Source organism: Macrobrachium nipponense, chromosome 14 (assembly GCF_015104395.2).
Source record: "Macrobrachium nipponense isolate FS-2020 chromosome 14, ASM1510439v2, whole genome shotgun sequence".
NCBI lineage: Eukaryota > Metazoa > Arthropoda > Malacostraca > Decapoda > Palaemonidae > Macrobrachium > Macrobrachium nipponense.
Window position 1 is genome coordinate 8020416 of NC_087207.1, and position 13120 is coordinate 8033535.

At 37.7% G+C, this 13120-nt stretch overlaps 1 protein-coding gene across 1 annotated transcript in view; it reads left to right on the top strand.

Moving 5' to 3' along the window:
- The window catches only part of LOC135226036 (collagen, type I, alpha 1b-like), a 31660-nt gene that overhangs the window by 15142 nt on the left and 3398 nt on the right, over window positions 1–13120 (top strand). The window lies entirely within an intron of this gene.

Genomic DNA, 13120 nt, shown 5'->3' on the forward strand with positions numbered 1-13120 from the left:
TACAGAGAGCGCTGTCAATATTGCCACTGAATATAGATACCACTATCAACATTCCTACTAAATACAGATAGCGCTCTCAATATTGTCATGCTCAATATTGCCGCTGAATATAGATACCTCTATCAACATTCTTACTGAATACAGATAGCACGCTCAATATTGCCACTGAATATTGATACCACTATCAACATTCCTATTGCATACAGACAGCGCTATCAAACACACCTAGAAACCGAATCACTGTGGAACACCTCCACTCTATGATCAAGTGGGAATGCCTTAAACCAAATTGTCAGTGAGATGTGCTTCTCAGAACGTACGCCTCTGAAAATGAACGAAATCTTTAATTTTTTAACAAAGGAGGTCACTTTTATGACCACCAGCGTCAAACTTGAACATGTGGCTATGGTAAAGGGAAGGGGGGTGGGGATGGGGGCGCCTATTTTCTATACTTTCACCACCGAAAACTTTGGTTAATTTTTTGCATTTTTGTTACATTTGTCGCGTTCTGGGAAGGACAAGGTTCCAGTGAAAATGAAATCCACATCCTTTACTTGTTACGTTGATGGTTATGACCTTTTTTTTTGTCTGGAATGTGTTGCCGTCTGAAAGGTCGTCATACTGACCAAACAGAGGGTAAGGGGTCGTTAGTAACTTTCACCGGTAGCTATTCATTAAAGTTGGAACAGTAACATTGGCTCTTACAGATGCATTAAGTGCAGAAATGCTATGGATGTTTGATAGAACCAGTTTTACTGGTCGTAGATTGTTTTATTTACTTATAAAGAGTGCAACATAACAAAATCTGAGAAAATAAACGATGGTCTTGCAATCGCGCAATGGGCAAGTTTCATTATACCATATTTTTTTATATTAATTTCTTCATATAAATTTATCTTTCTCTTGCTCTTTATACATTTCTGCTCTTATATAAGTCATACACGCTGAACCCTAATTTTAGAATGTACCCCTAAAGACTCTTCATTTCTATCAGGTACTTTCAGCCAAGTGGAGTAGAAATTACATTGTTCAGAGGAAGAAACACTGCAAATTTTGTTTCTTATTAAAGTTTAATGAACTGTGCTCGAAGCTAATTGCTAATTATATTTACTGTTGGTCTTAACCTCATCGCCGATTCACTCGGAAAGAAAAGAAATTATTTATTTCGTTCTAGTCTCTCTTTTTCAAATCATAACTGTTAAATATCTTAAATAAATTCCAAATTCTCTGGGCAGTAGTGCAGATTTCTGGAAATAGGACGGCTGATATAAAAGGGTGACGATGACGGGTCAGACAAAGTAATGTTAATGACGTAATAAATTATGTTGCCACTTTATTCTGCGTAACTCTATTTGCATATCGTCCAGCTGGAGGAAGGCGAATGTGTCTCTAGAGAAAATCGTTTCATGGTCCTTTTTTATCTTGTTCGCTACCGGGGAGATCTTTCCATCCCCGTCCTCAAAGGCTTCTTGCATCAAGTCAATTTCCAGCTGACGGTTTTGGAGATGAAGTCAAAGAGGCTTTCGCGATCTCAGATTCAGGGAGAAAAATCAGAAACCAAGAGCCACTCGGAGAAAGCAAATGTGGTCTGTCTTTGATCAGTAATGGCAATTTCAGTGCCGCCATTACTGCAGTAGATTCACATCAACCGTGCATCTGATGTCTCGGCCAGTCCCTTACGACACTCCTGATTGGCTGTTGATAAGCCAATCACAGGGTTGGAAGCTTTTAGCCTCTTGAGAGAGTTCACGCAGGCAGGAGGTGTGTTCCACCTCTCCTGAGGGATACGTGTTTCAAAATTATCCTTCAGGGGAGGTGGAACATACATCCTGCCTATGTGAACTCTCGAGAGAGACTAAGAGTTTCCAGCCCTGTGATTGGCATATCAACAGCCAATCAGGAGCGTCGTAAGGGACTGGCCTAGACATCAGATGCACGGGTGATGTGAATCTACTATAGTTGATTGCGTCATATGTTCTCACCTTTTATACCGCCTCCATTTTGAATTCAAACTCCGTTTCGATCTGTTTCTGGACATTTTCAGGTGCAATTCGGCGCTTCGTGAATCTTTGAAGACAACTCACTGAAACTGACAGGACTTTAGTATGTTAATTTCGTCCGTCCATCATGACTCATCAAAATTAATTTTCTTTTAAATCTTAAGTGGAGACAATAAACTATTCCTGACTCATTTATAAATTCCCCCCTACTTCTTTTCACTCTTCCACAGAGCTAGAGAAGAAATAGCAAATAAATACAATAAAAGACAGTAAAGCAATTCTTAACATATGCATGATAATTTGTTGCAGATTAATGAACTGAATTATATGAGCTTGGATAATTCAAACTTCATTAGGATTTCCTGTCGAGGAAAAATAAATTTTATATACTTTTTCGTTTCTGGCTGAGCGTATCATGACTATTGTGTTAATTGAAACCTTTTTAAATTACGTGAACAGCTTATCAAATGCATAAACATATATTTGTTGTTGTTGCAAAAGATATAATCGTACCTGGCTGATAGACAGACATTCCTAAAGACAGGCAGACAGAAATTTACTCCCATAAATGTCTGAAGATACATAATTATCTCGGGAGGTGGAAAAAAGTTAAGTATATCTCAGTTTAACTAAGCTAATTAACAGCTCTCCTAGGGCTGGCCCGAAGGATAACCAATTGGTTACCCGCTACGGGACCTACAGCTTATTGTGGGATCCGAACCACATCGAGAGATGAGTTTATATCACCGTAAATAAATTCCTCTGATTCCTTGCTGGTAGAGCGGGGAATCGAACCCGGACCCTGAGATCGGTAGTCGAGCACGTTACCGACTCGTCCAACGAGGAACTACCTGAGGTGGAGAGATCATATGATTAGAAACGACGACAAGAGGGAAAGTTGGCTGAGTTGCAGTTATGATTGAGAGAGGAAGGTTGATCGATCTTAAGCCGCATCGAAACCCGTCCTTAATTTTAGAATATTAAAAAAAACTGAGAATAAGTATTGATTACATCGAAGGAATTAATAATCGGTCCCTGAAAGACAATTCAAGAACCCCGTAGGAGGTTAGTGCTGTCAGTGGACCTCATGCGGTGCACTGTAGGCATTACTTAAAAGTTCTTTGCAGCGTGCCTTCGGCCCATAGCTGCAACCACTTTCGTTCCATTTATTGTACCGCCTTTCATATTCTCTTTCTTAATCTTACTTACCAACCTCTCCTAACTCTTGATTCGTAGTGCAACTGCGAAGTTTTCCTCCTGTTACACGTTTCAAACCTTTTATACTGTCAATTTCCAGGCACTGAATGGCCTCATAGGTCCCAGTGCTTGGCCTTTGGCCTATATTCTATATTGAACTCAATTCAACAATTCAAGAAATAGTATCAAATCCTACTTTCAGAGATACAACGTCCAAGACCAAACAAAAAAGAAGAGAGAAAGGTTCAGAGAAATAGTATCTTTCATAGTGTTTTAATATAGCCTGTCGACAGAGAAGCGTCAACATATCCCCAAACAAAAGTGGAAGACATAATCGGCGAGAAAAGTCCCGGTGACTTCGGAAAATCAGTCCAAGCAATGAGCTGCCATCATTAGTTAAATTTGCTCTAAAATTTGACTTATGACAACCTTTAATTGAGGGGTAATCACCTTAGTTGAACCGGAAATTGGCTGAAATTGTCGAGGCGTTTAAGAACTAATGGCCACGTCGTCGTGTCAGCCTGGAGTTTTTGTGTGGATTCAGAGGGCAGGTAATTACATTCCGAGCTGCGTCCAAATCAGCGTGACTTCGGCCTTTTTTTGCGCAGTTGCTGCATCAGTGTCTAAATATTTGGCTATCTGGTCATTATGAGAAAAGAGCTCATTTACATATTGATGCGACAAACTTGCAATGACATGGCGGCAGTGTATATTTTACTTCATAACTCGGAAACTGTTTTGTATAGAAAGATATTTTATTTCATGTATTTTAACCCGGAGCTCAAGGAAAGTATTTTAATCCAAGATTTCAATATTAGAAGACTACCGTGACAGGCACACTTACATATTTTTGCATATAATATTCGCATATCACATGTTTGCATATAATATTCGCAAGTCCGCATGAGATACGTGCCTTGTGAAGTATCTTCCAGTAAAGAACAATTTAGAATCCTTACCAAAAGTCTTTTTTTATACCATAGCTACAAATTACAAGTATTGAAATAATTCCTTTGAAATATTTATGCTATAGTTAAAAAGCTTTGAAAGTCGTTAGACTATAATCATTCCTAATCCATCCCCTGGAGAACCTTTCATCCCTCTTAGATGATAAGTTTTCTGCATCTTTCATTCAAGTGGTTCCCCTGAGAGTGTCGTTGCACAATGTCAATAAATGATACGAAATTCAGCGGGAAATTACCGTTGGCGCGGAGGAAATCGTCGAACTGTTTAAGATTTCTCATTATTTCTCGGAATCGTAACGATAAACTTTCAAGATAAAATCAGGACATTATCAGATGTGACCTTTGTTTACCGTCCAATATAAGCAATTAGCGACATGCATGTTCAGAGCCTATATTCCTTTAAAGACCCGTATTTTTTCAGGTTAATAGTAGCCATAATGCACGCAATATACTTTTTGCTTGTTGCTACAATAAGTCTGAACTGACTGTGCAAATTATTGTCAGCGCGAGCCAGAAATGAACAGATTTCAACTGTAATGATACGGCAGACAAAATATTCGTTTTATACCTTTTTCAAAACGATATGTAAACTAGTTATGAAAAATACAGGAATTCCACCTTATTAAAGGCGCAAGTCAAATAAATTTTAAGGTGAAAAATTATAGGATTATGACATTTTACCCTTTTCCTTTTTTTAGGTATATGACTTCTTAAATTTCTTTTTTTTTCTTTTCCTTTTACTTGTCTATGATCAACTTATTTCACCTGTAATCGCATGAGACATTTTCCTAAATCGATCGTATTGATTTTAATCCTCAAGTTTCGTAACTTTGTTTGAAAAATGAGCTTCTTCCCCGTCACAGTGGGAATAGGATCCAGAAGTGGAGAACTTAGCGCTTTCGTGCCAATATCCATCAGCGTGAATTCTACAAGAATTAGATCAGGAAAAAGTCTAAAATGGAGGAAGAGCAGATGAGGATGTTTAGAGGAAGAGAAGGTGGTGGAAAGCGGACATTTCCAACCTCTTCTCCTGCAGGTCTTTTCCTGGGTAAATTATTAACTATGATATGGCTTGTTGTCCTATTCATCGTCTAGAGAGTTTCCATAATGAGATTCCATGATCGTATTAGACAAAACTGTTATTGTCTATCTCTCTCTCTCTCTTCTCTCTCTTCTCTTTCTCTCTCTCTCTCTCTCTATCTCTCTCTCTCTCTCTCTCTCTCTCTCTCTCTCTCTCTCTCTCTGATAGAGAGGATACTTTTTACTTAAGTTTTTCTAATTAGTCTTCAGACCTTCGCTCTTCCACCAAGGCATACAAAACTTTTATAAAGGGAAGCCTACACGACATCATTTTCACTTAATGGCTTCAAGAACTCGCAACCCTATCTCATGTTTACTTGCCAAACTTACAAAATCTTCTAAATAGGCGTACTATCTATTGAAATGAGTTTCCCCAGATAATTCTTTACTTCGTCACAACTTAGCATTCCCTTAACATGTGGAAAGTCTACACTGAGTGATTAGTTTCCAAGTTAGTTTCGTTTTTCTTGAACGGCTATTGGCGTTAGCTTGAAGAAATGTTACCCGTAATTTCTGATTCCTCTTCATTTCTGCAGGAAATATTTAGGTTATTTAAATAATGTATAAGTAAATGTGAGTCTTATTGTGGGCGTGTGCGTGCATTGGTTTAATGACTGTTTAATGCATAAATCGATGAAGATTCATAGTTATAGCTAAATAAATACTTTTCATGTAAATGATATGAGATCAGTTCTTATCTTTTTTCTGACATGGAACGATTCTCCGCCATTCTACTTTTGTTCGTGTTTTGGCCTGCCACCTCGAGTTCGACTCTCGGACATTCCATTGAAGGGTTAGAAATGTGTAATTCTGGTGAAAGAAGTTCGTTCTCGACATGGTTCGGAAGTCACGTAAAGCCGTTGTTACCGTTGCTGACTAACCACTGGTTCCATGCTAAGTAAAAACACAAACAAACAAACAACTTTTGTTCGTCTTTCTCCATGACTCGAAAGAAGTATAGGACGCTGAAGGATATCTTTCTCTCGCTCTGTTCTTTCTGAAGTTAACATACTGTGTATGAAGAAGAAAACGGGAATTCATTCGTTTTATAGATCTCTACTTGTATAAGGTCCTTTATCTTGCGTCCTTCTGAATGAAAGCGATGAGAAACTCTTATGACTGGTGAAAAGTATAAAAAGGGAATGTTGAATTGAGGTTATACGGAGACTAAACTAAATCCTTAATGAAGTTCCTGTTGTTAATACTGCGTCCCAGATCTCAAGAGATGCAATTAAGGCGTCCTTTTAGAACGAAGGGGATTTAGACTCGATTTTCCCGGTTCCTTGCCGGGGTAAAAAAGGAGCTAGATCGTAAAAGTAATCTAAAGAGAGAAGGCTCGTTCTTTTTTTTTAGTGTTTTTACGCTAAAATCATTCTGAGAATTTTATTTCGGGAAACTAAAGTGGCAGGACTGTTCAGTAATATGATATTAAATCGAATTTTTCTTTGCACACTTAGGTGAGAAAATGCATTCGAAAGTGATAGCGAACAGATTTTACCTTCTTATGTTAGCGAGGCGAAAACTTATTTGAAAGGGGCAGTGTTTACCATAGCTAGATAAAATGGCAAAATGAATTATTCTAGAGTGTCATTTATAGATTTTGTCTTGATAAACTTAAATAGCAAAAATGGAATTCTGTTTTCAAAGGCAGCTCAGCTTCCTTTGATTAGTGAGAGTTGAATGATTCAGGATATACAAAGAAAGGCAGCGAATAAAAAGTGTGTACATACACCCATACATACACATGTATAGGCATGTGTTCATATTTTAATTATTCCTGTATAATACGTTTTATCGTAAATTTCAGTCGAGCGCACATCGTCTGAGCTACATCAGAACTCCTCTTAGACTTCGCAAGAAATCCCAGTGATGCATTTTCCCTGCTTGAAATGCAAAGGAGTGCAATAGATTTATGTCTTGTAACCTGACAAAGGGCGATTCCAGGCTTCATGTAGGCGCAGGACTACTATTTCCTTTTCCCGCCCCGTCGACCGTCGTCGTTTCGGACAGAAGCCAACGTTTCCGAAATCCACTTTTTGCCCTCGAGAAGACTTTTAGTTATATTACGAAAAGATACAAGAGACAGAGAGAAAATGGAGAATACTGGGGTAAATTGCTCAAAGAAAGCTTCCTTCAATCCTCCTCAGAAGACAGTGAATAGAAATTGTCCCCAAATCAAGTTAGGTCACTTCTAAAAACATCTTAATGATGACTAAGACATTGTTTAAACTCTTCAAAATACGAGAATGTACGTAGGGAATTTTACTTTCAGAAAGTGTGTGAGGACTGGAATCAGACAAGGCGGGAGCTCTAACTAACTTTATTGAATGTTGTTGTTGTTTGAGATTAAGCTGGCCTTGTGCCAGCACGGGCTCTTGCTCATAGAGCAGCCTCGTAGGTCATATTGGTTGGGAATGTGAGATGTTTAGGATATGAAAGTTTATTGAACAGAGACGGCTGTATATGAGGCAGGAGTGCGGACGGAAACATAGTGGCCGTCACGCACGCACATACAAAAAGGGACAGAGCCCCGGCTGCGATTGTGTTTGGTCGTAGCTGAAGATATACACCTATCTTCGTGCAGAGAGTAACATTTTTACATGATATTTATATCGGCGGATTGGCAGTGAAATGCTTTACATTTTAATACATGGTATAAAAAGTATGTACAGAGGAAGGACGAACATTTGGCGAAATGGCGTCCTTACAAGTGACATGACATAAACAAAAAATCTAATTAAACGGCTGGACTACAGAGCTCAAAATTTCCACGCAATATAATTTGTTATATGCTGTTTATAAAAAAATCTAGCCAGTAAGTTAACGACGGTAACCAATGATGGGGATTCAAAGGAAATCTAGACTCATGAATTCAGGTACTCGAAATGTGGGTCAATTTCAATTCCCCCGACCGTGGTGTACCTACAATGTCATACGAAAGGAATTAAAGAATTATTTTGCCTTATGCTAGAAGTTGTATCACCCAGTAGTGCATCGTGGTTTTATTCAGTAAACAGACTTTGCCTGCTACTAACTATTCTTTCAATCAGTATATTCTTAGCGGAACTTTGTAATATTAATAGAATCAATAATATTAATAAAAGCAATACTCATAGTATGATGTACATATATTTCAAAGCGCCTCAGTGGTGTAGTCGCTATGGTGTTGGCCTGCCACCTCGGTGGCCGCAAATTCGATTTTCTGGCATTCCATTGAGAAGTGAGAGATGTGTATTTCTGGTGATCGAAGTTCACTCTCGACGTGGTTCGAAAGTCACGTAAAGCCGTTGGTCCCGTTGCTGAATAATCACTGGTTCCATGCAACGTAAAAACACCAAACAAACAAACAAGCGTATATTTCAAGATAAATCTGTACTGGAAGCTTTCGGGAAACTGTTCCATTCCTCTTTTGAAAAAGGGGAACTGAACAGTTCCCGGAAACCTTTCTGTACAGATTGAACTTTAGAGATATTGTACATATACGTAAATGTGAATTAGTTTTTCCAATAATATTAATAATAATAATAGTTTAGTCTCAACTTTATTTTTCTGGAAACAACGAGAACCTTACAGTAGCAAATGCGGTAGAATCGTCTTCTTTATTGAATCATTACCGGAAACTGCATATTATGCCCCTGAGAATATTTCCTGTCTCACGCTCCCGTAATGGAACTCTTTGTACTAGCCAGTCCTATTACGGCTGGAATAAATAAAGTGTGATATGAGATGCCTTCATCTTGCTTCTTTAGCTATTTATCAACGCGAATGTTATCGTTTTGTTTTGTTTCGTAAATGCCTTCTCGTATGACTACCTAATGTTTATATTATGAGAGAAATAAAGATTCTTAATGGTTTGTATTAAAACTAAAGCTGAAAATGCATTATCTTATACTCTGGCCTCTTCTTGTAAACTTGTTCATTATTGAGGTCATAGTGAAGAATCGTAATTGTTATTACAACTTCCTAAGCTGGGCTTTTACGTTTGTATGAATGGGAGACGTTCATTAAACAAATTTTGTTACTACTAAAAATTGGAAGATCAGTTAAACAAAGGAAACAGAAGGTTCGAAAGTAAATATAATTACATTTGTTTTTATCTGCAGTCTTTGTCATTTCTTCAGTTACAGCCTCGTTCCAATATAAGCCATCATTTGTGAAGGCAAAGGAATACAAATTATAGAAGGCTGTTGGAAGCGACTTCTTATTTCATGATTTTTATTCCCAAGGAGTTTAACGCATTTTTTAAAAGATGGAATCTCATTCGTTTCATTCCTTTTGAGTCGAAACAAAGGTTCTTCGTACAATTTGAGCACCAGAGGAACTGGCTTTCCTTTTCCCATTTCAGTTTTCACATCAAATAAAACGAAAAGAAAAATCTCTATCAGCAGTAACGACATCGAAAATTTAACGCAGATGGCGTTGATTTGTCACACAAGGACTGAAAAATTAATCAAGGATCTTTCATGTATGTGCTACTTTCCTATTCCAGTGTCCTTGTTTTCTTTGTTGTTAAAAAAAAAGGTGCCGATTTACCCGTTGTGACGCTTATATTTTGCTAAACGATTCTCTTGGAATATATTGCAAAATAAAAATATCGAAGCAAAGGCACATCAGTTGAGGAAGGTTTATAATTTTCGATATCTGAAGTTGGCAAAGTTAACTCGGTTACTTCTATGATTGTTTTTATTCTAGGTACTTACTGTATTTACTCTGATTGATGTAGCCCAGTAGTCTCATGTTCTTAAGGGCTCAGAACAGCAGCTTGTTTATCTATGTGTGAGGATTTTGTTATAATCACTCATTTTGAAATATGCAGCAAGTAGCTTGAGTTCGCTTGCCTTTTTACCTGACATGAAACCAGTCCTTTATGTTTTGAGCAAGGTCTATAGAATCGACCTTGGTTTTGAGAATTCTGGTAGGCATCCTGTGTCTATCCTGCCTGGTCATTATTTTTTCTTTAGACCGAGGTGTCCAGTCCTCGCAATTTTGTCTTTCATTCAATAGCCTATTTACACATTGTTGGTCGTTAGGTTCTTGTAAGTTTTATTACTGCTATAAGCTTTTCATTTTTGCGTGTTAACGGGTTCGAAAGCCTCTTGTGTACATTTCATTTGGGGCACAAAGGATTAACATTGCAATGGGTAACTTCTTGGCTTCATGTCCTGATTTGGTAATTTAAATGAGCCTTCAGTAGACTGTGACGTAAATTAACATAGGTTTCACTCTTGCTGGAAGGGCTTAAATATACATTAAGAGAAAAAAAACACCTTTCACTTTACTAAAGTTGTTTTATTCACCCCAGTTTCAGTCTTTGTAAGCGTCCGTATAGGTCGAGCTTTCAATATTCAGTTTTACATGTGTCAAGGGACTTGTTGTACTGGCTTTAAATGTACGTAGTCTCGAAGGCCACAGTTGTCAAACAGTGTCATAAATAAATTAACCAAAATATGTGCCCATTTAGGGAATTCAGTCGTCCATGGACTTAAGCAGTTTTAATTCACTCTCCAGCTTAATTTACTTTATTCATAACGCACCAAAATCATTGGGCCTAGCGTGTATTTCATATTCATAAGGTAATTGCTAGATATTCTAAACTCTGGGACGAGTTGATTTTTTGAGAGTTATTAGGGCTTTACAAATGAGAAAGCTGGATGATAGTTTAATTATTCAGTATACGCGCTGTGAATTAAATACTTAAATGTTTCATATGAAGGCTAACAGCTAAAGGTAAAAGTTGGTTTCCTTCTCAAATTAAAAAGGATCAGGTGGTTTGGTGTTTACGTTAGATATACAAATTCTCGCCAAAAATGTGAACCGTGTATTTTTCAGGATGCATATCCCTTGCTCACGCATTTTTTAGAAATATCTTGTTGCAAACCTCTCGTTATATGATTTCTCTCCATATATGTAAACCATATATAAAAATATTTTTTCAGAATGCTTTTCTTATATGTTACGTTTTTCTGACATTCGTGTAAGCCCCTTATACTAATACCATATTTTAATTGCTCCCCCTAGTGCATGTACCAAATATTATCAAGATTGTGTATCCTTATGTTTTGTGAGAAATAGACCATTATTATTAATGTTAAAACGCTCCCCTTTCAACATTGGCTGCCCAAATTTGAATAAGGTGTAGGCCTAAGGAGTCATAGTGTGAAACAGGACAAAAAATATTGAACAATGTACAAACCCCAAGATGTTTAAATTAAAATATACTGTTCTTCTCCATAACCAGTATCAAAAACAAAATGCGTTATGAAGAACAAGAACGGACATGGCAGATGGCAGTGATGCTTTCTGACGTGACGTTACTTTAAACTGTTGGGTTGCATCCTAACATAGCTTAATCGAGGGTACCAGATGGTACATGCCCCAGGGGTGTAGGGATTAGATTCCAACTTGAGCTGAGGCTTCATAATAAATCATAATAGTGACACAAAGATGTGCATCCTGACCCATCCTTGTAATAGACGACATAGCTTGCAAGGAGGCCATCAGCACTTCTTATGCAAGACAGCCTTTGCTGGAATGAATGTATATGGTGATGGACACTTGTAAGATTCAGAGACTCTCCAAGAAGGTTGTGAAGTTTTTTTTCTGTAGTTTCTATTACGAAACAGAAAAATAAAGATTGCCCAAGACCATAAGCATAAAGCCATTTTTGTTTCATTATTTTTGTTAAATGCATAACTTACTATGCTCCCATATCCTCTAAGGAAATATGCCAAAACGATAATTGATTACAATACATGTTGTCTTAATTCATAAAGAGCAAAACTAAAAGAATGATATCCTTGGGTTCCCTATAGTATATTCATATCAAGCGTGCATCTGATGTCTAGACCTGTCCCTTACGACGCTCCTGATTGGCTGTTGATAAGCTAATCACAGGGCGGGAAACTCTCAATCTCTCTCGAGAGTTCACATGGGTATGATGTAAGTTCCACCTCTCCTGAGGGATACGTCTTTCAAAAGTATCCCTCGGGAGAGGTGGAACATACATCCTGCCTGAGTGAACTCTCGAGAGAGACTGACAGTTTTCAGCCCTGTGATTGGCTTGTCAACAGCCAATCAGGAGCGTCGTAATGGTCGGGCCTAGACATCAGATGCACGGTTGATGTGAATCTACTATAGCTGACCAAACGGTAAACCCAACATATGATTTTATCTCTTGCCAAATGGGAAGGATTTGTAATAATGATAAAAGTTTGCAGCTTCCAATGAACACCATCAACAACAGAATTTGATGCAGATTAGTTTTGTCCTTGAGATGGTTTGATCTCAAATGCTTATGTAATAATTTACCGACATTTCCACAGGTTTTATAATCATTTGCTCCAGCAGCTTTCAATGCAAGAGTAGATATGGTTATGTTTCTTCTTTTGAACCGATCTTTTCCTCGACTCCATTTATACGTAATTTCTGAAATTTTGCATTATTAGCATTAAAATAACTGCAAAATTATCCCTTTACTTTTGTAATTTTTTTTTTTAACTCAGGACGATATTTATTTCCCATTTTCACTCTTCATTTTACAGAGCGCTTCAAATTTGTTAAAATACGGGTGTTCTAATTTATCACAACGAGTGTCCAGAGAATAACCGCAGCGAGACTATTCAATATGATTCTTCATCCGCTTTTATTTCCGCGAATCATCATATGCAGTTCCCGCTTCCCATAGTTTATCAATATATGTCAAGTTCATAATTCATCCAAAACTCTCAATAACAAACCTACACGGGAAGACTAAGCGGAGAGAGAGAGAGAGAGACCGAGAGAGAGCGGAGGAGAGAGAGAGAGAGAATCATGGGCGCTGTAAACATTGGTCATCTCTTACTATTGAAATAAATTTGCAAACAAAATTAAAGATTCACA